This window comes from Lissotriton helveticus, chromosome 5_1, assembly GCF_964261635.1.
Source record: "Lissotriton helveticus chromosome 5_1, aLisHel1.1, whole genome shotgun sequence".
Classification (NCBI taxonomy): Eukaryota; Metazoa; Chordata; class Amphibia; order Caudata; family Salamandridae; genus Lissotriton; species Lissotriton helveticus.
The window spans coordinates 1082611900-1082636918 of NC_136065.1; positions in this window are offsets into that span (position 1 = coordinate 1082611900).

Below are 25019 nucleotides of genomic sequence, written 5' to 3' on the forward strand. Positions count from 1 at the left end.
GCCAGTTTTAAAGGAAGGTACTGGATGGTACTGATTGAGTACAGCAACCAGTTGGAGGTACGAACCATCATTTGGGGGGTGCATGATTTCTATCTTTAAAATCCAGAGGCCCCTGAGACTCACTTTCACCTGCATACTGAGAGGAATCGAAGTTTTTGTTCAAACTGAATATCATATCTAGAAGCTTTTGGTAGAGTACTTTCTACATTGGAAGAGTATACAATATCTTAGGACATTACAGATATTCTATAAACTGTTGAATAACTAAAGCACCTTTATAAAATGAACCACTAGATATCTTGTCTTATTACTATGGGCACGCACAGGTTACAGGGATCAGAACCGATTCCATTGGAGAAACTGAGCTTGAGCAATTTTATTACATCGATTATCAATAAACCACTAGGGGCCTTATTCATGGTTCTTGGCCATCTAAGGACATGGCAAGATACCCCTAGAACCAATGTACTGATGTTCATCGGTATACATGGGGCAGGTGGTGCAGTGGAGCCGGAGCCCAGAAGTGGGCGGAGCCCGCTGCCCTGTTCCTTCCTGTTTCAGGAGAGCGGAGCTGGCATTGTATCACCCCAGAGCAGTGCAGAGCATCACTAACCAGCAGCGGGAGGGTGTCTGCTGGTGTGAGCCTTCCTCCGATAAGATATGGGGCTATGGTGAAGCCTTAGATGGTTCAGAATGGTCCTGGAGTGATGTCGCCCTTTTAAGGTACCAACAGCCGGATAGTAGCTTGGGGAGGGATGTAGTTGCCACCTTGCCAGATGATACAAGGACAGGAGATGCTGATCTGTAGCTTGGGCTGAAACTGATCCTACTGCGCCCAACCTGAAGTGACTGGATCTTTACGGATCTAGGTCACGTTTCTTGACATTCGAGTCAATTGCGCTATGTCACTACAGGATAAAACAGGTAAAAAGGTTTCAACAGTGCACTGACTCTTAGGAGTACATAAGCGGCAGATCATTCAAGTTTCTTCTAATTGGCTCTGATCTGAGGTCTGGGTCTTCACCAGTCCTTGTCGAGGAACAGCATAGAAGGGGCTGGGGGAGAGTCCTGCTTGTAGCAGCCGACAGACGTCTCTGGCTATTCGGTGCTACTTAGGCTGAAGAAGAGTTTACTTTGATGGAATTTGAGTTTGTAATATCACTGCCAGCAACAGGTCGACAGTGATGCAAGTTCACTCAGGCTGATAGGGTGGTGCTTGCAGGGTCCTTACCAGAGTGTTGAGGTGTGCTCTTCACACAACAGGCGGCAAACTCTAAACACAACACATGCAGAAGTGAATCTTTAATCAGGTCAAAAATCTTTTGACCAACGTAAGTTCTTCTGTAGCCCTAGCTGTCTGTGCACAACACCCCAGAAGTAATCAATGAGGTGTTTACACCATAACCCATATCACTGTGCTTTGTAATCTGCATCAGCACCTTTAAAGTCCTACACGGCTGCTAAGTGGAGAAGACATTCTGTTGGCAAAATCAAAATTCAATTACCACTCATGGCCGAATGCAGGAATAATGTCAGATGCTTGTTCTTCCACAGAGCCTCTTGTGACCTGATTTCCACCTTACCTTACTCCATCTTCCTCCTCCCTTTTTGCCTAATTTTCTCTTGAAGCCATTCCGATGCCAGGTTGCCTAGCATTGGCTTTTCTTTTCTGATGAAGGTTTGGGAAAGTGTGGAGGGAGCTGGGGAGGGTCTCAAATGGGGAATTGCCACTTGGCCATCTGGATCAATTTGATCATTCTGGAGATTTTAAAATCAGACTAGTAAGGTTTCAGTGTCTCTCCGCCTCCATCCTACATCCCCCCGAGGCGCATTACCCGGGATGTGATGTCATGCACGTGTTAACGGCCCCATTGACAGAGCAGAGGTCACCTCCAGGGCTGGACCTGTCTTGGGATTCATCTGATTAGCCTGGAATCCCTTCACTGCTCCCGCAGCTTGTGCAGTTGTTGGCTGCCCGTCTTCATCCCCCCTCAGGGCCAAGCACTGGGCTTCCCAAGGCAGCATTTCAGGCATAAACCTCTGAAATACTGCAGTTCTCCACAGAGTGAGATGTGGGTCACGGATTGTTGAGAGCACCTTTTGCCACATGCAGCCATCAAGCTTGCGGGGTTTAAATTACTGGGTTAAAGTGGCTTTCCTCTGTCCACTCAGCACATGGAGAGTTATGTGAAGACATAAAAATAAAAAGTAGTTTATTTACAGAAGCATATGCACTGTAGCATTCCTGGGGCAGCTTCTCCTCTATAGCGGAGGAGCCTCGCCCCACTGCTGCTACCCAGCAGAGGCAAAAATGAACAAAGAAAATGATAATAAAATAATTGTATCATCATTTTTTTCACCGTTGCCTCTGCTAGGTTGCAGAGTCATGGGGCCGTGCCATCCTCTTGAGCTTCAGGAGGAGGAGTTGTGAGCAGTACGAAGTGCGCATAATGATTTTGCTGTTCGTTTTAGGCCGGCCAAACTGGCATGCGCACTTAGCATTTCTCCACCCAGCTGTGTTGCACTGCTGGTGGGGGAGTGATTGGCATTCCCTTCATTGCGCATGAGGTGTTTGTCCAGCAATCTCAGGTCCTCATGCACAGTGAAGCTCTCTCCAGCCCCAGCTGCATTGCTTGGGGCTGGAGAGAGCAGGCAGAGGCTCCCAGTCTGCCTGAGAGCAAAAGTTGCTGGCGCTAAGGCCAATCCCAACTCTGCTTTCATGCAGGGTCAGGATTGGCCGCAGTGCATTCTGGGAGCATGTGCCGAGAATCAGGAAGAGCGAGATGCGGCGGGAGGCGGCGGCATTAAGGCACGTTTTTTCAAATGTATTTATTTTAATTTTTGTCCCCTGACCTCCCCACCCCCACTTGCCTACTCCATCTCGCCCGCCCACCACTTTGGCAGGGTACGGGCCGCTCTGATAATACCAATACTTACGGTGGGCATTGGTCCAACCCATTGTTTACCATTGGTTAGCTTTCTTGTTAATATCATTGCTTCTACTTATTTTCATGTGTTTCCTTCCTCCTCCCGTGTTTGTCCCTCGCCTGGACCACAGATTGTGATTGAATGGCTTGTATCCAGTCACCGCTCATATTCTTAAAACTATTTTTTCTTTTTATCTCAGCACTCCATAGAAGTGGATATATGTTCTTGTTCTCTCCCTCATGTAATGCTTCTCCCTTGATTAGCTGACCACGTGCATGTTCCATGTGGCTCGCTTCTTCCCTTTCACAACTCATTCATTGCGTCCCCCACCTGTCCCTTGCTTTCCTTTACTTTTTATTATTCTTGTCTCCTCACCCTCCTCCAAATCTCTCTCGCCCCCTTCTCTCCTCTGCCTCCCACATTTACTTCTTCCCATAGGTACTCCATCTATGATCCTGTGACCTTGCTGTCATGGACTTTTTTGTTTAACATAATAATTTTTTGGCGTGCCAGGCAGCTGCCTGCAATTTGCTATTGGGCTGCTGCATTCTCTAAACATACTTTTGTGTTTAAATTCTGTTTTTTTATTTACTAATTCATGGTTGGCGTCCCCCATATTGAAACAGTCAATAAAAAATGGCATGCATGTGAAGCATGAGCATGCTTACATCATCACGCTGGCTGCCGGAGAATAATAACGCATATTCCCACATATGTGCCTACCTCATCGCATTTTTTTCCCCTTTTTGCTGATGCTGAACAGAATAATAGGTCTGCATTAACGGTCAAAAAGCAAGACCTATTTGTAGGAAGCTGGCTCTGTCTAATATACTAAACCAAAGTGAGGTATAGTCCAGTGGAACCCCAATTATCGGCAGAGGTAAAGTTAGATAGAACCTTACTCTGTATTTGTGGTAGTGTGGTCGAGCAGTAAGGCAGTATCAGAGGACAGTGTTATGTATTTGTTGTACACACTCAGCAGCAAATGACTCAAAGACTGAACTTCAGACCAAATGTATTTGTGTAAAAATATGCTTTTAGTTATTTTATTTTCTAGAACCAAGCAATAAGTACTTGACAGTAGTAATGCAATGGAAATACAGTTTGAATGATGATTGTATATGCACTTTGGTTTGATTTACAGTATGGATGCAGAGAAATGCAATACTTAGTAAATGCAGTACATAGACTTGAATAGGCTTTTTAGTAAAATAGCAGGCAAGTAACTTTGAGATTACCAGTCTTACACAGAGTAATATACCTAGATGCTACGCTGGGACATTTCCTGAAAACAGGTAAGTAAAATCGTTTTAGTTAGATTATGCAATTTTAAAGAATCTTCTTTAGTTTCTTAAACTCCACACTTAGGAACTTTTCACAGAAAAACAGTCAATGTTATCATATGGAGAAAAATAGTGTTATCGGTTTTGAGGTAAGTATTTGGAAGTGGGAGTTGAGGTTCTGGGGGTAGATTCAGGGGTCCCCCAGGGTCAAGGATGTACTGTAGTTACACCCTCAGCGGCACTGGGGCGGCTGAGTGCAGCATGCTGAGGCCCAATGTTATCCAATGGGGGATAGGGGGCCTCCGGTTGGTGGCTGCTGGTAAGCAGGCCACTTGGGTGTGGGAGCACAGCTCATGGGCTGTAGCTCAGGGCAAATGGGGAAACAAAGTAGCACCAAAGATGCACCCTCAGCGGCACTAGGGCGGCCGGGTGTAGGGTGCTGTTTCGATGTCGGTCGCCCTGTTCTTTTCAATGGAGAACCATTGAGTGGTGTGGCTCACTGGTTAGAGGCGGCAGACCCGGAAGCAGAGAACGGCCCGGGACCAGGGTTCAATTCCCGACGTGGCAGGGTCATGGACCAGGGTCAGCGGACTCGACAATTCTCGCCTCGGTGCCTACTCTAACCAGGGCTCACACTCGGCAACTCTGGGCATTAAGCTTGCCTCATCTCTACAACGGCCCCCCACAGACGCCGGGGATGCCTGGTTTCACCTTGGAGATACCCAGAAGGGACCATCTCACAGGGAAAGCCAGGACGGGTTCCCCAGCGGTCTCCAGCGCCGGGACACTTACGGGCAGCTGTGCGCTTTACAAGTCCAACACATTTACATTTACATTTACATTTACAAAGGTACTGCAGGCTTGGGGACGAAGCTCTTCTGGGTGCGACACCACTTCGAGAGGTAAGTTGGGAAGTTAGGGGTTGGTTAGGCACCATCGGTTTGGGCACACAAGACTGTGAGGTGTTGGGTGCAGGGGTGCGTTTGGGGTCGGATCTTCTTACCAGCTCCTGGTCGCAGATGGGGGGGGTCTTCTAGATGTAGACTGTAGGCATCAGCTGGAGGCTTGAGGCAGGTCAGGTGCACCGGATCTCAGGTCAGGATCGCCGGGGTGACCTCCTCGTGATGTTCGCCCACTCGAGCTCGGGCCGTGGACGGCGGGTGCAGAGTGGAGCGGATTCGCGGTTTCCAGCCAAAGCCAGAGGTTGCAGATGAACACATCCGGTGTTCATGGGAGACAAGGTCTTTGAGGTTGAAGGCAGACATGTATCCGGTGTTTTTGAGGTTGCTGGCTGCAGGACACACCGGGATTTCACAGGAGCAGGTTGGAGTTGGAGACAGGCCAGTCGGCTAGGGCCAAGTCAGTGGGCATCTTCCTCTTGTTAGCTGCTGCACTGCTGTTCGGTCCATCTTCTTATTCTTCTTGCGGGTTCTTCTTGTCTGAGGAAGCAAGGTTCAGGGGTGCCCCTAAATACTAGATTTTGGGAAGTTACAGGTAGGTAAAGGGCAGGGAACAATGTGTTCTTTCTCTGGTGTGGGTACACCCCCTATTATGCCACCCTCCAGTGGGAAGGGGCATGAGCCTGTCCCTGGTTGGCTGAGTACCCCCATATTCAAGATGGCGTGGGCTGAGTCGTGCTTCACCTCGCCTCCCCCACCTGAGGGGTGGAGTTGGCAGAGGTGGGCACACCTTTCTCACTTGTTTTTTTGGTTCTCCCACCCAAAATGGGGGTCAGAACCAGTTGGGACCAGTTGCTGAGAGCAGCAAGTGGCCTGGGGAAGTTCACAAAGGAGGCAAGCCTTTGAAGCTTCCCCATCGTGAACCCTGGCTTTGCACCTCGTCCCAGGATGTGCATTGTTTCAGGCCCCCGAGAGCAGCAGGCTCTCGACCCAAGGGTCCAGAAACATGTCTGGTGGTGGCAGCTGAAAGCAGCTACTCAGTTTGGACACTAGTGGTAGGTTAGTTTTCAGGGGGCATCTCCCCGATGCCCTCTGTGTGCATTTTTCATTAACTTCCATACTGGCCTCAGTGTGGGTTTAATGTGCTGAGAAGTTTGTTACCAAACTTCTCAGTTTTCAGTGTAGTCATTATGGTGCTGTGGAGTTCATAATGACAAACTCCCAGCACCATATACTCTTAATGTTAATGACAGCACTGCACTTACAATGTCTAAGAATGGACTTAGACACTGTAAGGATACAGGGCTCATGCACCTGTACCCTCACCACTGGAATAGTGCACCCAGCTAGAGGGGAGCCAGGGCAGTGGGTTGTAGGCTTGGCACACAGGGATGTGTGCAATGTCGACTCTTCACTTTGTTCTGCACCAAGACATGCAGCCTGCAAAGACAGTGTGTGAGTATCAGGGTACAGGACCTCTAAGGGTGGCACAATAAGTGCTGCAGCCCTTAGAGGCCTTCTCTGAACACAGTGCCCTGGGTACCTGTGGTACGATTTAACAGGGGCTGACCTGTGGCCATAGATGCCAATTGGGTGTAAGCTTAAATTTTAGGGAAGGAACATAGGCCCTGGGTACCTGATTAGCAGGATTCAAGGGCACTCTCAGTCAAAGTACATCCGCAATTCAGCAAAATGCGGGGGCATCCATGCAGAAAGAGGGCACTTTCTCACAATATTGGCTTTGCCAATGCATGCTATAGCAAGCCTGTCACACTGGCCAATCACCAAATGAAGCGTACGCCTCCATCCTTTAGGAGTCCCTTTACTGTTAGGTTATTCAGCAGGCTCTTTTCTATGAGTTACCCAATTGGACCTTCTCTACGTGTTAGTTACTCAGTAAGTTCCTTTACGTTATCCAGTGGTTACCAAGCACATGCCTCTGTCCATGAGGTTCAGCTGCTCTTGCCACCATTCGTCTGTTAGTTACCTCGGAATTACTAAATCTGAGCAAGAGGTGACATCTGCATTAGAACTCACTTCTCATGGTTTCATAGCCAACAATTTAGAGGTATGATCACATCTTCTCCCTTCCCACTCAATGGTTGCCCAGAAAATCAATATGTAAAAGCCCTCAATTCATTTCTTAGTTTATTATTTTTCAGTCAGTGAAGATACAAATATATATTTTTTGGCGTCAATAAATATTTTCCCAAAGATTAAATACTTCTTTACAGTAAAATAGAATTGGTTTTCGAATTTTGATTTGCATACAAAGGGATGCAATGTAATCTTTTCTTTCATATACATATAGATCAAAGGCAGATTGAAATCCCAATAAAGTTTTGCCAGACACAGTGCTCACAACTCTTCACTAGCAGGTTAAAACATTACAAACTACAACCATCTGGGCACAACTATGTGTCTCGAGAGAAATGGTGGACAGAATATAACGCTGGAAAATAGGTCGACTTATCCTGAGTGTGCTGTATGGTACAGATTAATACAGAATAACACTGGAAAATAGATCGACTTATCCTGAGTGTGCTTTGCGGTACAGATTAATGCAGTATAACACTCGAAAATAGGTCGATTTATCCTGAGTGTGCTGCACGGTACAGATCAATACAGAATAACACTGGAGAATAGGTCGACTTATCCTGAGTGTGCTGCGCAGTACAGATCAATGCAGAATAACACTGGAAAATAGGGTGTCTTATCCCGAGTGTGTTGTGCGGTACAGATCAATACAGAATAACACTGGAGGATAGGTCGACTTATCCTGAGGGTGTTGCGCGGTACAGATCAATACAGAATAACACTGGAAAATAGGTTGACTTATCCTGACTGTGTTGTGCGATACAGATCAGTACAGAATAACACTGGAGAAAAGGTCGACTTTCCTGAGTGTGTTGTGCGGTACAGATCAATACAGAATAACACTGGAAAATAGGTTGACTTATCCTGACTGTGTTGTGCGATACAGATCAGTACAGAATAACACTGGAGAAAAGGTCGACTTTCCTGAGTGTGTTGTGCGGTACAGATCAGTACAGAATAACACTGGAGAAAAGGTCGACTTTCCTGAGTGTGTTGTGCGGTACAGATCAATACAGAATAACACTGGAAAATAGGTTGACTTATCCTGACTGTGTTGTGCGATACAGATCAGTACAGAATAACACTGGAGAAAAGGTCGACTTTCCTGAGTGTGTTGTGCGGTACAGATCAATACAGAATAACACTGGAAAATAGGTTGACTTATCCTGACTGTGTTGTGCGATACAGATCAGTACAGAATAACACTGGAGAAAAGGTCGACTTTCCTGAGTGTGTTGTGCGGTACAGATCAGTACAGAATAACACTGGAGAAAAGGTCGACTTTCCTGAGTGTGTTGTGCGGTACAGATCAGTACAGAATAACACTGGAGAAAAGGTCGACTTTCCTGAGTGTGTTGTGCGGTACAGATCAATACCGAATAACACTGGAAAATAGGTTGTTCTAACATGGTCCTGCTGCGCAGAACAGAATGTCATTGGGATATACATTTTAATGTACTCATCTTTGCTGATGTGACTGTTGTCAGTCTGTGAAGCTATATGTTATTAGTGCACATCTTTTTTTCAGAAGATTACCCGTGTAAGCAGGATTGTGAACACAATCTGACACCATGCTTTCATTCCTTTATTTTTAACCAATGTAAATAGTTACATATTTTTTAAAAGTCTTTGAACATGCAAACATTTGAAAAGTGAGTGTTGTCTACTATTACCGGTAAGGACTTTCCAACAAATGCAATAGAACACTGTCTTCTTTTCAGGCAGCATAGTTTGGGGGGTATAATGCAAACAGCCTGGAGCAGTTGCAGCATTTTAATCAAATGCCGCCATTTACAGCAAAGGCCGTGATGTTTGGTACTACAGAAAAGGCTTTCTAGAATCCTTCGGCAACACCAAATTTGTAGGTGCAGTTCAAAATTAAATGATTGGCCACCAAGTTAGGACCTTTTGATCTTAGGGTTCTCCAGGAAATTGCATGAGGTCAGTCAGGTGCAGTGCTTGATGGGTGTACACTGCCTAAAAAGAGTGAAGCAGATCTTCATTTTCCACCCTACCTTGGGAAGGGGCAAAGAGAGTTCCCGTTCAAGGCGTAGACAGGGTTTGGCTGGGTGTTCCACGTGAGGAGAGAAACAATCTAGCAGGGCTACCAGCTCTGCTCCCAACCACTGACGTCGTGACCCTGACGATGGTGGGCCCACCTTCTGACACTTTCTTGATGGGCGTGGGCACTTCCCTCCCCGCCTTCACAAACGAGCTGGTGGCACCACTGGTCTGAGAGGGTTCATTGGGCACTAATGGAAAATGTCTTCAGCAATAGATCCCTCCTAGTAATAGCAATGGACATGTGTAGAGTGCAGGCTTTGAAAGTGACAAGGCTGAGTCTTACTAAACACAAAGAGATATTCAATTATACATTTTAGAAAGATGATGGTGGGAAGATGGGAATGAATGAATCCCGCAAACCTCGGGTTACAGCCTGGCCATTTCAGCGGGTGGATTCACTCACTGATCTCTTTTACTGGTAATTAAGACCAGATAAGCTCTTGTGAAAGGTTTCGCTTGACTTGTGGAAGGGCAGATCAGGTTGGCCCCTGAGCAAATGTTGTAGTTTGGCCCAGCCCGCCTTGCTCTTAAAAAATCCTCAGTGACATCAAATGATAATACAGTTTTGCTTACTACGTCTATGCAAACACAGCGCTTTGTGAACATGTGCAAAGTCATGGGCAATCAATCAATTAACTCTGACAGAAAACAGCGGGACAAGATATTCGTGAAGAAATGTAAATATCCAATCAGCCTTCGCTGGCGGATGAATCTTCCACTGTGAAAGAAACCTGTCACGCCTGATTAGTTCGAAGGTTTGGGGCCAAGACTGTGGTAAAGTCCTCCCACGCCTTGAGATGGGTCTGTTTGTAGTAACGGGGTTAGATGTTTTAAAAGGACCAGCACTCATTATAATAATATCTATATGAAGAGAACACCCCCCAAATGAAATGCTGTAGGCGCTTTAGTAACTGGTGTTTCTTTATCCAGTTCAATAGTTCTATTTGTAATTGACATCAGGAGGGCGGGGACTTACTCGCCCTCACCAGATTTGAAAAAAAACTTTTAACATGTAGACCTTTGGCCATGCCCCGGTTACCTGTCATAAGGTGCTGCAATCCCATAATACATCATCCATTATATTCCACCATGAATCTCCAAGCACTTTGCACTGAGAGATCACTTTGAATAATTATGTACTAATGTGTTTGTACTAATGTGTCTTTGACACATTTCGCGATTCCTAATGGGGTCTCAATTGACCTGCCTTATTCAAATTCATGAGACAGGTCGCATTTTGCACCAATTGGAAGGCTCTAAAAATAAAGGGATGGTGGCCTGCTGGGGACAGCAATCCACCATGTCTGTTTTTGCTTTTAAATGAAACAGTTTTATTTTTAAAAAATGCAGCTCGTTTCACTTAAAGGAAAACATGATGCATTTCAACAAAAAAAATTAAACATTTCAGCTTCCTTTTTAGGTCTCGCCTGGCGATGCAGCCCGAGAGCGCTGTCGCCAGCGAGATCTATTGTTATCGACTTGCCTGCGAAGTGGAACAGAGCGGGGCACGAGCAGGGCTTTGGCGATTGGGGTCTGTGGACGTGCTTGTGAAGACACGCCGCGCGTATACATGCACCAGCCGCCCCCAGCCGCGCACACATGCACCAGCCACGCACACACGCACCAGCCGCCCCCAGCCGCGCACACATGCCCCAGCCATGTACACACGCACCAGCCGCCCCCAGCCAGTGCACGCGTACTCGGTTATTCAATAACAAACACATGCACCAGCCCCCACGATATAACCAAACCCCATTCACCGGGCTCTTTTGTGGCTGCTACAGGCTCCGTCCCAGGACTCCCCTGGTGTCATCTCCTCCGCCTCCATTGACATGGCACACGCGGGCTTCCCTCACTCATGGGAGACCTGCACTTGCATCGCCTGCCTCAGCCGTCACTTCTGAGCCAGGGCTTCTCCTTACTTCTGCCGCCACCGCGGGGCTCTCCCTCAGGCATGGGAGCCCCGCGTCACTACTTTCCTCTCGGTCAGCCACTCTGTGGGCACGGGCTTCCCGTGGAAGACGGAAGTCCCGCCCCACAACAGGGATGACGCTGCCGGACTTCTGTATTTCACGCCAGATCGGGCCGGCGGCTTGCCAGGAACTCAAGCTATTTCTAGGTACTTGTTATATTTAGTCAATGATTCAGCTTACTTTGCTTTTTCAGGGGCACACACTCCGGCATTCTTGATCTTAGCAAGCACTGTACCATGTTGCGGATGAATATTTTCTACAAGACGTTTGTACTTTTAAATTGAGGGGCTTCTCAGTACACCGATTAGCTTTTTTTTCCTGCCAAATCTACATCATCAGTAATAATGGGTACTGCTCCTACAACTAATTTATGATCAATGGTTTCTTTTGTCTCTTTTGATAATGTTCGAAATGTCATAATTTTATGGCGATGTTTGGGCCTAACTATAGGTACCTTTAGACATAACTCTGCTAGAATTAAGTAGTGGTGATTCCAGACCCTCGGAACTGCATTAACAATTTTGAAGGAATCAGAATGTGATCTAAAGAGTACCCAGGCCCTGGTGTAGGGTACTCAATTAACTGAGTTAGCCCTGGTATTGTTAAGTAATCGATGAAATCTTTAGCTATGCTTGAGTCCTTTTGGCTAGTCTACAGTAGCGACCATACAGAGCTCTTTATCCTACTTCGCTATTAGCAGCGGAAGCAGGGTACCCCGAGCCTCTTCTCCTCAATATCACTGGGGAGCTCCAGGACAGTGGGGGGGCTGACAATGTGAGCACTCCGGCACATCACTGGCGTTGGAGGTGTGTTACTGCTCTGGGACCCGCCTGCATTACCAGAAGATGGCGGCTGTGCCATCAGAGGTGAGATCCGCCCTGGACTGCTACGGACTGTTCCACATGCCCATATCTAACAGGTGGTGTAGCCGATCCTGCAGCGTGGCCCTGTAATCCACTTGGCAGCCTGACTCTCCCAGGACTCTGTCCCAGATCATTGAGTGGGCACGGACAAGGAAGGCAAGGAGCGAGTGGGCCGCCCAAGGGCATTAGGCACCACTGTGTCTGGATGCTTCCAGACGCATAGTGTTCTGCAGCGGCGCCAGGCTCCAATCCAATCCACACCGATGGTGACCTGTGCCCATCCGGCTCCTCTAAAGTATTTGGGCCCTAGCGTGATTGCGATAGGCTGGAAGGCCCAACGACTAGCAGGTGCTGGTGATATTCTTGTTCACTCCCCAGAGTCCTGACGCTGGGAGAGACTGCTGCCTAAAGCCTACTGCCCTCTAAGTGATATTGGTCCTGACCCTCCATCAGACTGCTGTATATGCCGTACTCCTCCCTCTGGCACTTACATTGCCATAAATTGCCAGCAGAGACTAACCTCTCAACTGCTTGTGGTAACAGATTATTGCTGGATGTTACACTCTCCTTTACTAGAGGGCTGGCTTGCCAGTCGCTTGATGGCCGTGCAGGATTTGCACACCGGAATGACTCATATATAAGCCTCAAGTGAGCGACGCCATTCCCCACGCCTCTTGCGCCCCTTGAATTTTGGCAACTTTCCCTCATAAATTTTAAGAGCTGGGATTCTCCTTTGTTTGTGGTGGACTCCATGGGGGTGCTGCTGTACGGGGCGCAAAGCACGCTCTGACTTAAGCTACCAGGAACAATGCCTCCTAATGTGTTGAGGACCTCCTCCACTCAATGTTGTTCACATTGCCCTCTTGCAGCTAGTTGGGGTGATCGTGGCTGCTCATCATGACATTAGCAAACATTTGCAATGCAATAGGTCTCGCATTTATGTGAGTTTAAGCTATTGGCATTGTACATGACAATGCCTTTTATTTATATTTTAAAAACCAAAACATAAATAAAAGGCATTGTCATTTACAATGCCAATAGCTCAAACTCACGTAAATGCGAGACCTATTGCATTGCAAATGCTTGTTTAAGAGTAGGCAGTGGTCCCTGGGACCACTGCCTGCTCTGAAAAAAACATTTTCACATGCATTCACAAAGGGAAAGGGGTCCCCTTGGGACCCCTTCTCATTTGCGAAAGGGTTACCACCAACTTGAAGAAGGTGGTAAAATGCAAATGTTTTGCGACTGCATTTCAGCCGCAAAACATTCGTACATAGCACTGCAAGTCGCTATTAGGAAAGGACGCCCTTAACAAGCCCCTTCCTAATACCGAATCGCTAACTCATTTTGTGATTCGCTAATAGGTTACCAAAACGCAAAATGGGTTTGGTACATAGGAAAATGCATTTTTACGGTTGTAAACAGCCCAATTCACAGAATCAGTTCGTTTGTAACTGGAAAAAACCTACATACATGTGGTCCTTAAACTTTAACTAGCTGCATTGACAAAGGGAAGCTGTCAAGTAGCCTGTTCCACAGCAGGGCAAGGCTTCTCTTGACGGCTGTCTTGGAACAGTGTTTCTTGTTAAGCTGGAGGTGCCCACCTATTGTCAGTATTATGCATTATAAGGGGCTCGGATTGCCAAAACCGCCCAGAAGGGTGTGCTATAGCTGTCATTTCATCATGAGGGATTCTAGTTACCTATATAAAGGCCCATACCACTCCTTCCTCTCTGAGGCGGCTTGTAGTGTGGGGTAGTAGACTTGGAGGTGTGATAGTCAGGACACCTTATTGGCTGTGTCTAGGGAATCACCAGCCCCAGATCAAACAGAACAAATTGTGCTAAAATAATCATCTCGCTAGCCAGGAAACTGATTTTAGTGCTTTCCCTATTCCTCCATAAATGTGGGGTATTGCATTAAAAATTGCTTACGTTTATTGTCCAATGATATTGATCAGGCACAGGAAATTTTGATGTCGATAGCATAGAATATGTTTGTTCAATCCATTTTAAAAAACTTTGGATACAAGCAGAATAACAACATGGCGAGAGGATGTAGCCTTACGGCTAGAGTGGTCGACTTCGAAGCTGGGGAAGCGGGTTCGAGTCTCGGCAACGACGCTCAACATCCTGTGATTGTGGGCAAATGACTTAACCTCCCCGTGACTAACAAAAAAAAATGAACGTGTCCTTCTGTAATGAAACTGGTAAAGCGCTCTGATACCCGATGTCTTGGTTCTAGCTTGCGCTATATCATACTCTAAAAAAATCCCAGTGATTTGTTTAAGGATTTTGTGCAATATAGGGCTAAAAACCAATGGCTCGACTTGCCACTGGAATCGAGCTAGCCTGGCTTATGAGGGGTGAGACCTGGCCTGGCAGTTAGGACTGGGCCTAAACTGGAATGACATGGGGAGCAAAAAAAACAATAGATTCAGGCCCAGATCTCTGTACTGGGGTGAATGCATGAAATTGTTCAGCAGCCTGTCCATCAATTGCATGTTAGAACATAGAAGGTGCATCCAATGCAACAAACTCACAACCAAATTGGTGCCACATTTCACAACATTGGACACACACCTAAGGATTTGAGACTGACCAGTATTGCAGACAAACATATTGACATCGATAAAACTATCCATAAAAAAACTACAGAGGGAGCAACAATCTCATACCACCTTTATTCGCTCATCACAGGTCCCAACACTACTAACAATGAATCAGACCCTTAGTTTTATTTTGAGGATTTTCACTTCTTGCCAAGTGACATGAAGAGAAGCATGCATGTGCAAAAGTCTTTGCAATGATGAAGTAGAGATAACTTCTTGTAAAGTAGATTCATTATGAAAAACCGTTTTTGATTCAAAGGAAAGTATTAGATGAAAACCGAATATTCTTGAGATAATAGATAGGCAGATGGATGAATGCAGTGTTCCCCCTTGAGCACTGGGCCTCCTTTACAAATGAAGAGGTTGATTTTCTATTAGTGTTCGTACAGTATTGCAAATGTATGCTTTTTAGAAAACAAATTTAAATTCTCAGTATATGAGAAAGGCAATGTAACCAAGATGGCTGCTTTATGTTTTTTTAAAGTGTATAACTTTTATGACAAGAAAGACGTGCTTGAATGAAGGCAGCACCCGTTGTCGTACTTTCTACTTTCCTTTTGACGTTAAGGTGACAAAATATGTGCTTTTTTTCCCAGAGTACAGCAGGGGTTGTACCCATCCATGTAAACAAATATAATACTAATTCAGCTAACTAAAGCCCTATTCCTGGACTCAATGGAAAAGAACATTTGGAAAACCTATTCAGACCTTGAACCAAGCTTTGGCAGAAAGAGCTGAAATCCCCCCTAGCCAGGAGAGAATTTGAAAAAGATTCAGAAGTGTGGAATCTGGGCAGAAATCATGAAGTATATTTTAGAAGGGTAGTGTTTTATTCTTGTCCTTTTTCAGATGGAACTCTGTATTTAAGAATGCAAGTTAATCTCTACTCATGCAGAGACTGTGGGCATTTTATCATTTGTGCCCTTCACTGAAAAGAGTGAGGAAAGAACACAACCAGCAGGGCTGTGTACTCACCACAACATTATCCAAAATGTTATTTATTTAACTTTATAATCTATATCACTGATATTGCCTCTATAAATGGATGCACCACGATTGAATAAAGCGCCCCAGCCAATATTAGCATTCACAAGGGAGAGGGGTGTTCTATGAGAGCACCAGAACATGTCCTTGTGGGAGTGCAGGGCGGATATACAGGCGTGGAGGCTGAATGTATTGTCGAACAGATGTTATTTTATTATCAGTAGTCACAGTTCTCTGTTTAACAAGATTATCACAAGTCTCTTTCTTGGTGTTCACGCTCTCAGGGTGGCTGGTCGTAGTGGCCCCGGCCGGTCCTCCCTCTTCAGGTTGGAGATAGGTGGGATGGGCTTCGTATTCTTCCGTGTTGCCACTTCACCTGGAGGCTCGCCCAAGAGAAAAGAAAATGGAGCCTGTCAGTTCACTGTGCTACAGGTTATACCCGTCACCTACACCCGGTAGTGCTCAAGGACTATGGACTATGAGGGGAGGGATGGGTTAATTACGGTGGGTATTCAATGAAAGAACTTGCTGGGGTTGTCAGGGTTTCAAATGCGAGTAGTGATAGTGGTTGTGTACACGCTAGGTAATTAGGTATGGTATCTCGTTCAACAATACACCAACTGAGGAGCCAAGATGGCGATCGGAACGGTTGCATAAACGCTTGGCTCCGTGGGCCCTTCCTCCCCGCACGTCTGTCCTGAAGATAATCCTGTGCACGGTTTGCTGATTTAAGTTGCTGAAGGGAAGCAATCACTTACCGTCTGTTTCTGGGGCTCCACCGTGCAGTAGATCCAAAGAACCATCCCCGTCTGCTTGCCGGCCTTCGTGGCGCTGAAGCCGGGGCCTCGAGTGCAGAGGGTGCCCTGCGGTGATCGTAGCATTGGCGGCCCTGGTCGGGATGAGAAGCCGGTCAGTGGGAGCCTGAGAGCCGCGAGCCGGGAGAGTTGGTATCAACCCACTCCCAATAGTGGGTTGCCCCGTGAACCAGAGATATTGCCGAGCCGGAGAGAGCCCATGTTGCCCGGTTCCCCTTGGGTGAGACGCCCGGCCATGTTGATAGTCCCGGCCGGGATCCAGCGGGTGGCTCCCGGCAAGCTGCGGGGAGCATGTCCGGCCTTTCGGTGACTTTCTTTTCTGCAGCGAGCGCCGACTGTCGAGATCCAGCCGTGGGGCCTGCTGACTCCAGTGGTCGGACGAGACTCTGAAGTGGAGGGGAAGAGGAGGAGAACGAGATGGCTGAAATGGCGGATGGCGCCTCGGGGTGCGCCCCTCCCGGGGACAGAGAAACTGCTGGACTTGAGACCCCCGGTGTTTGGCAATGTGGGGAAACGCTTACGCGTGGCCACGTATTGGCTGCACTGACAACCCTGCGGACTGCCCTGCTCCGGGGAGCCCGGGGCTTGGAAGGAAGGATCAACGCCATTGCTGACCCGCCATTTTGTAGCGGACTGGGTTGCTTTCGAGTTGGTGCCGATGCGTCTCCCTCTACTACAGTGTTATATTCCCCGGATGTGTTTACGGACTTGGAGGCTCGAATGGATTTGGTTTCTGGGCTTATTGTTGCTACACCCGTTCCGCAAGTGGTTGTCTCGCCGGGTCCTTTTCCTGTCCAGCGAGTGGAGAAGCTACATCGATCCATGGTACATGAGGCCCGGACTGTGCTACACTGTTTCCCACATCCTGTGCTTTCCGTTCCGTGCTTGGCGGACCTGTCTTTGGACTTGAGACTGTTGGTGGTCTGGGTATTGTTGCAATCCGACATCCGCCATGCATCGTCAGTTGTCTCTCGGTGGCTACGACCATGTTGGGCGGCTGGGCTACCTGGTCTGATTGGAACTATTGGACCTTTTGTACCGAATTGTATCCCGTCTGCAGGACTATTCATCGTTGATACTATTGACAGAAGTGGCCAGGGGTGACCTCGTTTGGGATTTGGAGGGATTTCTTGCTGGTTAATGGTGATTCAAGGGCACGTCTAGTGGGGCTGTAATTGATTGCGTTTTATGTGCTTGCTGATACTTATACTTTTATATTGCTTCTGTTCGTACGATTCTAGTATGCGGGGGTGGGAGGGAATGTGTACCCGAATCGCTGGCTCTTCTCCTCAATTCTTTTTTCTTCTTCTTTCTCTTTCTTTTCTATATTTCGGGTCTCTCATTTAGGGCGACAGGCACGCTGCTGGGGGGGTAGGCCGTAGCCTTTTGCAGGGGTGCAGGGTGGGGGGTTGGGGGATGGGTTTGTTTTTTGCTCCTTTTTTGTTTCTTTGGCCCTTTGCCCTTTTCCTTCTTCGATGTCGTCGTCTTCATGTCTCCCATAGTACGTTCCCTTTTAGGGGTGGGGCTCGCATACCGTGCTTGGTGCGTGACTATTGCATTTATCCTGTCTTTGGCGCTCTTCTCCTTTCCTATTCAATCTATGTTCTTCATCGAAGTGATAATGTGTCTTAGCAGACTGTGTTGGGAGCCGGAATGACAATGCGATGTCGATTTTCGACTTAATTTTTGGTTATTTAAAAATGAACCGTTTCAACTCCTTGGTATCACGTATTATCTTGATTCTCTGCTATATCCTGGATGTGGCTTTGTTCTTAAGCGCCGGATTGATGTAATACTTCTTTCTTAATTTCTGCTCGATTTAACTAGTGGCCGGCCACACTGGTTGTAGGCCCGTGTTTGTAATTTCATGCTAATTGAAATAAAGGTTAAAAAAAAAAAAAAAAATACACCAACTGACCGTGGTCCCTCTGTTCCGTTCACCCGTGTCCTCCTCTCCTCCCTCCTCCCTCCTCCCTCAACAATACCACCCCTCTTCCCCAGTATAGGGTCACTTACTTGACTCCGCCATAACTCTCCTGAGTTATGGCCGCTCTCCAGCGTCCTCCGGTGGACACCACCACTCCTCCGTCCAGTGGTCGTCGGGTTCCTCCGCCTCCTGGTCGCGCTGGTCGGTTTCTCTCCTCTCCTCTCTCGGCTCCTCGTCCTGTTATTCTTTCCCGGCGTCTGGCTCCACGCTTCGCGTCTTCAGCCCCTCCTTCCAGCCACAGGTCAAAGACGCCTCTTCCTGTCCTGGTCTCCGTTTAACTGGTCCAACTCGAGCGTTTCCGGGGTCAGCTCCTCCTCCTCGTGATACGGAGCCACTCAGCAAGGAGAGAGGAAAGGTACGTGTTTTCTTCCCTACTCACGTCTCGCCCGCATCCACATAAGTCCGTCCCCTCCGATGAAGGACTCTGGTCGCTGTAGTCCCTTGCCTTGCAGTCTCCCGTGGCTCACCTTCTCACAGTCCTTGACCACATCTGCAAGGTATTGAGGTTCTTCTGCCAGGCCAGAGCCCTAAAGAAAAGAGTTTGGTCTTTGGACACAATAAACTACTCAGGCTGGGTTTTTTCTATTCATTCCCTATCTACTGATGAAGCCCATCGATTAAATTGGTATAGATTTGTACGGTCTAGAGAGTGGGGCGCCTACATGACAAAAGCAGACTGACCAAGCTACTTCCCTCTATTGTCCTTTCTAGAATCAATTCCTCCCTTTGGTGATGTTTCATATCAACCTCTGTTAAGGTAAGCCGAAGTAAAGCAATTTCTGGATTTCTGTATGAGGCAGAAATATGGGGCCCATAGTAATGAATACATAACATAATATAGCATGTGATTCTGACGAATGGGACAAGTTACAATGCATGTGTTACAACGTGTGTCATTACAACACATTTTTGATAACAGGAAATCCATTACAATGCATGTCATTACAACGCATAATCCATTACAACACAATTACTATTCTAACTCTGCCGGGGCGTTACTTTGGGGAACGCGTTGTAATGGACTACGCGATGTAATGACATGCGTTGTAATGGATTTCGCATTGTAAAAAATGTGTTGTAATGACACACATCGTAATGCGTGCGTTGTAAATTATGTTTTCCCGATTCTGACTATGGCTGATGCACTCAGACATAAATCAAGGCGCATACCCGTTACCACGTGATGCTACACAATCCACTCTTGTAGTCTAGTGGAGGTGGAACATGGCCTCTGTTATGAAACAGGAATCCATTGAACTGGCCATGTTGTTGGAAAAGAAGTTACCTACGAAAGCTGTATAGTTTCAGACACATAGGAAAATGACCAGCGCTTACCATACAGCTTAAACCTCAAGCTGATGGAAATTTGCAATGGTCTAGAGCCGGGCTGTGGCAAGGAAAAGGGGCATAAAACAGGTGTAGATGTCTAGCCTTTAGACGCCCGTGGCCCGTCACTATGCCAGGGGTAAATGCACAGTTCCTACCTCTTACCATGAAGGGAGCTGCTCCTGTGTATACCACTGCATCCATCCATTAAGGTAAAGGAACAACAATGGAGGTTATCCAAGGAAGTGCAACGTAATGATACAAGGCGCAACACCCTGGTTAAGGCGCGCACTGGAGAGAGTGGAGTGATGTGGGATGTTGGCATCTTCAAGCAGGTGTACATAAATTCCAATGTCAACTGGGCTAATTTCTATCGCCTAGCAACCTTACTTATAGGCATTTTATATTTGATGAGTTATAGATTCTGTGTCAAAACGTCGCCATGGGCTGCCAACATGATGAATATAGGCAAGACAGCAGTTAAAGGAGAACATATATAGCATCACAAGCTCAGCTATAGCTAATTGCAAATACAAAAAAAAGTTTGAAAATGGTATCAAAAATGCAAAGCATGTAGCAAAAGAACTACATTACTAATTGAAAGGCGCATATTAAATTAGTTATAAGAATTCAAAAGAGGATCTATAATGTCAATTTACATTTCTAAGCTAGCCACTAAAGACCTGCTGTTGGGCTCACACGTGCTACGTTTTATCCACTCATGGGTAACACCCAGGCATAAGGGGGGAGCCTATTTATATGTACAATACAGACACACTCTTACTTAAAATCTCCAAGCACAAAGCAGGTAACATTCTCTGACAAAACCATTTATCAAGCTTTCGGTTTCTCTGACACATTTTGAGATCGTACCACAGATTTCACACTGTGTTCTTTTTGGGATTATTTCTAGTTGAAGAAGCTTTATTCAACATTAATTTTTACGGGCATCAACATGTTTCAATGTCAATAACTATATTTAAGACAGTCTTACAGACATCAAATATCAAAGAATGCCTCAGCAATATATGTAATCATAATGAAAAAGCGAAGGATCCAAATCTTCTAACCACATATTTGTATGCAGATTACATTAAACTGACAGAGGTAATAAATGAGATTAAAAACTGTGGCCTGATTTTGAATATTTATTTATATTATTTATTCCATCCAACCCAGTGGCGGAGGACATTACATCCACCACCCTGACGGACAGCGGACCTCCATATTTAGAGATCACTGCTGGCCCTGCCCTGCTGTGACCGCTGTACGTCCACAGGGGCCTGTGCCACAGCAACTCCTCTGAAGGCACTGAAATTTCGGCGAATGGCTATGTTTCAGTCGGCCACTAACAAAATGATTTTGATTTTTAAAAACAAACTCCTAAAGCCAGAGTTTGTTTCTGAAAATACAATTTACTAATGACTCTGGGACCCTAGGATTTTCCCCCAGAGTGTGGAGGTCATTTGTATTATTTTCTGTTCAGGACCACCAGGTTATAAAAAAAAATAACAGACAGACCGCTCTAAATAGGGTAGAACGTCTAATGGGCGATCAAACTCTGATGGCCCCTACTTTGCCAATCCTGACTGTCTGCCTGACTCAGAGCGGAGGATTAAGGGTTTGACGTTTCTGGCAGAGTACCCTGTTCACCAAACTCTAAATTGTGCCCTATATTCCAAAAATATGATGTCAATAATTATTAATGTGCAGGTATGTTTCTTAAGAAGATTTCAGGACATCATCATTGCTAGACATGCACCCTACACCCTAGGGCTCCCATTAGAGGTGGATGATTACCCTGATTCCATCAACATTTTAACCCCCTATGCAATTGGTACAAGTCCAGAGATATGGCTGCTTAGGCATGCTGTAGGACTTTAATCGTAAACACTAGTGTTCGCAACTTGCTGGTGCAAACAAATGTATCTTTAGTTTGTCATTGGTCCTATAGGTGTCTCCGTCATGGAGACACTGTACACAGTCATTCATTTACAATATGGGTGCCCAACTTGCCTCTTGCGTGGAACATTTATTTCAAGACCAGCAACTTGTCTATTGGAACATCAAGGACCAGTTGAAGCTACTACAAGTGGTAAGAACTGTCTGTCTGTTGTTCACTTTCTCCTCAAATAACAAGATCCTCAGGGACTCAGATAACTGGACACTAGAAATTCGAGAAGGACTAGTTTCCTATTTTCTTACTAAACACCATTCTTTGCGAGTGTCAAACCAAATTTACAGGAGTTGGATTTCTTAAGATGCATCTTGGACTCAAAAACACTCAGGGGCCCATTAGGATCTCGGTCGGATCGCCACCGCCCGCATGGCGGTGGCGATCTGCCCGAGATCCGTCCCCGCCCGCCACCCATTTTCCCCCGCCATATTACTATAGCGGGGGGACCACGCGCGGAGGGAAAGACCATCCGCCGCTTTTCAGGCCGGTCAACAAGTCGACCAGGCAGATAAGAGTTTAATATGGTGGCGGTGTCTGTTAGACACCGCCAGCCATATTACTATGGGAGCGGAAACATGCCTTTTCGTGGCGGTATTGCCGCCATGGAAAGGCATGCTGGAATTGCTTGCAGGGGCCCGTTGTGGGCCCCGAGGGACTCTGGGGGGCGCACATGGGGGGTACCTATGGTACCCCCTGCAGTTCCATGCACAACATGGCAGGCACCGTGCGGTGCCTGCCATGTTGTGCATGGAAGTGCACGACATGCCTTCCTGGCATTGTGGCAGGCGGTGCTGAGTGCACCACCCGCTACAATGTCAGGAATGCAGGATGCGCCTGCCACTGTGGCGGGCGCATCCTAATGGCCCCCATGGGACCCCCACCCTTATGGCAGGCGGTCCCATATCACAATAGGATCGCGGGCGGACGAAGTCCGCCCGCCATCCTAATAACCCCTCTTAGTTCTCTCTTCAAAATAAGAACTAAAGATTAAACTAGGATATGGGTCAGTTATTAGTGCTCCCAGTAACTTTGTGTGAAACAATGCAGATTTAGATGTTTTAAACTAACTGGTCTGTCTGGAACAGTTTCAGGGTTTCCTTAAGAAAAGTATGTTTACTTATAGCAGAGTCACCGTGATTTCTTATAATTAAAGTGCACAGAGTACAATATGCGGGGTGCAACAACTCCAGGGTGGGTGTGACTGAAAGCAGCTATCGTACCGTGGTTTACATAAAGTCCATACTAAACTTTATACATGCAAAACCCGATACAGGCTGGGAGTAAATGCAAGCTTACAAAGGTGCATAAACAGACTTCCAGGTGTATATTTCTGCCTCGAATCGTGGTCATGTAGTCAGACAGTAGGATACAGATGGGCCAAAGTATTTCCTTTCAAAGTGAGAGCTAGAAGCAGGAGGATCTGACTTTTACAGACCACAGAGTCTACCATAATGGCCTGCAATATCGAGTTTACCAGGTTCACCACATGATGTGGGCAATTAAGAATCTTAACAGTTACTCAAACATTTCTACCTTTTGGGTTGATGAGACTTTGCTACTACTTCCAGCCTCCTTTCTTTAGATTTCAGGTTTTCAATTGTCTTGCAGATTCTAGACCTCCTAAACAAAGAGCATTTCTGTCACTAGCACACAAATATTTTTTTCTGCGATAGGAGGCACCCAATGTTTCAGCACTCACTAGCCTATAATCTGCAGAGTCCTGGTCATGTCCAAGTACTTATTTTTTATTCAAGCCTATTGGCTCCCACTTTTGGAAACGTGTGACCTATTTTCTCCACAAGAACATTGGCGTAACCATTCTCAATCTGTCTCTCCGTTTGATTTTTGCAAAGACAAGTCTCTGGGACAGGGGAAGCTTCTTCTTGTATTGTAATGTATTGCAACAGTATTCCACAGGCCATCTACAAAAAAGATTCTGAGTAATGAGCACAACCGCTATCTAGACTATGTAAAGAGATCAAGCTCTTAGGTAACATCCCGACGAGTTGGGGAGGATCTATAATCAATCCCATCTTCAAAGGCGGGGACCGCACCAATCCAGCTAATTACAAGTTAATAGCACTATCGATGCAAAAGAAAAATACTACGCATCGCTAATCCTAGTTGACCTTGTGGGGTGGTCCAACAGACACAATCTGGTTCCTGAAAATCAGACTGGGTTTAGAAAAGGATACAGTGTGACTATAAACATCCTAGCAATCTCCCTTATTGCGAATGATTGCAAACGAAAGTGACAAAAACTGCAGTTCTGCTTTGTAGATCTGAAAGCAGCTTTTGACCAAGCTGATTGAGGCATTTTGATGATAAAAATAAGGAAATGGAACTTCCCGGTTAAGACACTCCATGCCATAGAATTATCATACTCGCAAACGTGGACGTGAGTCAAACTGAACACCGGCACAAGGATCACCAGGAAGATTGCTACAAACAAAGGCATGAAGCAGGGGTACATCTTGGCGCCACATCTTTTTAAGCTGTATATGTCAGACTTATTGCCAAGACTAGACCTAGTAAATTCACACTCAGCGCACGTGGTACCGCTAATTATATCACATCTAGCATATGTGGATGATGTCGTCCTACTCAGCTTAACAAAAGTGGGGCTGCTAAGATTAGTGATGAGCTGACCTACTACACATAATCAGCTTGAAATCAACACAGTCAAAACAAAAACATTGACTATTAAAACCGATCGGATCCACAACTTAAACTCCGGCTGGACGCAACAACATTAGAGGAGGTCAATTTATATGAGTATTTGGGCATCCACATTGATAGCAAAGCAAATAATCAGGATAAAATGTAACAAATGACAGCAAAAGGGCGCACTCTGATATTTGCATTCTGCACCCTCGCCAAGAAGATAGATGGCCCGTCTGTCTTTTAAGGCATTACTATCAGTAATGGTGGCCAAACTGCTACCAACTGTGGCATATGGAAGTGTCTCTCTACTCAGAAAGGATGCCACACTTTTGAATAGTGAAGGTTTTCAAAAGGATATTTGGCCTTCCACAAAATGCCTCCCCTGCACACTCCATCTGGAATTTGGGGTCATTAATGAAGTTGCTGAGAGAAGGTACACTGCAATAAAAAGCTGGTACAAAATAAGATCACACAAAGAAAGCTGAGCATTAAGCAACCCGCTATGGATGGCCATGGAAAACGATCTTCACTCGACATACCATAAATACCTCCATCAAGCACTAAACCT